The sequence below is a fragment of the Lepidochelys olivacea genome (genome assembly GCF_965140295.1).
Source record: "Lepidochelys olivacea isolate rLepOli2 genome assembly, chromosome: 7".
Lineage (NCBI taxonomy): Eukaryota > Metazoa > Chordata > Testudines > Cheloniidae > Lepidochelys > Lepidochelys olivacea.
In genome coordinates, this window is record NC_140417.1 from 42,527,155 (window position 1) to 42,528,722 (window position 1,568).

At 52.4% G+C, this 1,568-nt stretch overlaps 1 pseudogene across 1 annotated transcript; it reads right to left on the bottom strand.

Annotated features, from left to right (window-relative positions):
- Positions 1-307: 307 nt before the first annotated feature.
- On the bottom strand, positions 308-800 carry LOC311524320 (ATP synthase F(0) complex subunit C1, mitochondrial pseudogene; annotated as a pseudogene). The gene has a single exon. The product of its transcript is annotated as an ATP synthase F(0) complex subunit C1, mitochondrial pseudogene (transcript).
- Positions 801-1,568: the final 768 nt, after the last annotated feature.

Genomic DNA, 1,568 nt, shown 5'->3' on the forward strand with positions numbered 1-1,568 from the left:
GACTTAGAGATAGTGGAAGAATTCTGGAGGGCCCTAAACACAGCCTGTTAGTTTTCTGTTCAGTATAAGATGTCAATAGGAGCTTGTGCCCCTCACAGTCTCTAAGCAGTGTCTGGACACCAATTCTAATGGAAAAAATAGTGCAATTCCTCTGGCCTGGGAAGAGCAAGAGTTAATGACAACAATGTTCACTGTGACAGGGTCAGGCCAGATGGCTACAGGAGAGTGTTGGGTTTTTTTTGTTTGTTTAGGAGGAAAGCTTTTGTTCAATAATAAATCTGGAATGCTCTGGTAAAGGAGACAGACTCAAAGCGGACAGGACACAGAGTGATGGAAGCCATGGGTTGGCCCAGAGGCTGTCACATAGGAAACAGGATGAGGAATGCCACCATCACACAGAAGCGCACCATGGCCTTGGACAGGTCAAAGCCCAGGCTGACGTAGGAGAAGAGCTGCTGCTTGAGAGAGGGATTCCTGGCATAGCTGATGATCAAGCTGCCAAACACGGTTCCAATACCTGCTCCTGAACCAGCCACCCCAACTGTGGCAGCACCTGCACCAATGAACTTAGAGCAATATCAATATCCCTGGAGGTAGTGCTCGGCTGGAACTCCCGGTGAGCCAGCTGTAGATGGGAAACACCAGAGAGCTGTACAGTCTGAGTCCCAGGCCTGCTCAGTACAGATATGGAAACTGGCCTTTGCAGAGCCCTGGAACAGCAGCGGAACAGAGCTGGAGAAGCAAGGAGAGCCACTGGAGTCTGCATTTTGACTGAGCTGCGGACGGTCACCCCCACGCGAGCCCCTGAGCTGCAGCCCTTTGAGACAGGAGAGCAAGCCCTGCCCCGCCGCTCACCTTAGAAGGCAGATGCATTAGTCCCAGATTAAGCAGGTCCATTTTCCCTGGGTAAGGTAACAGGGGCAGTTCCAGAACAAGAAGGAACTTGCTGGAACAAATTCGCTCAGGCAGCCTAATTAGGACATCTGGAGCCAATTAAGAAGCTGCTAGAAGCAATTAGGGCAGGCTGGCTAATCAGGGCACCTGAGTTTAAAAAGGACTTCACCTCAGTTTGTGGTGTGTGTGTGAGGAGCTGGGAGTAAGAGGTGCTAGGAGTGAGAAGGAGTACAAGCATGATCAGATACCAGGAGGAAGAGCCTGTGGTGAGGATAAAGAAGGTGTTGGGAGGAGGCTATGGGGAAGTAGTCCCAGGAGTTCCAGCTGTTCCAGGAGGCACTCTTGACAGCTGTAGTCCACAGGGCCCTGGGCTGGAACCCGGAGTAGAGGGTAGGCCCGGGTTCCTCCCAACTCCTGATCAGACACAGGAGGAGTTGACCTGGACTGTGGGTTCCACCAGAGGGGAAGATCTCTGGGCTGTTCCCTGACTCACATGGTGGATCAGCAGAGACCATAGGGATTGTTCTCCTTTCTTTTCCCCATGCTGGCCAGTGATGAGGTTAGCTGAGTGACCGGCAGGTTTGAGCCACGAGCAAAAGTGGCCAAGCTGAGGGCTGCCGTGAATCTCTGCGGCAAGCAAATTTGTCAATAAGCGCAGGACCCACCAAGGCAGA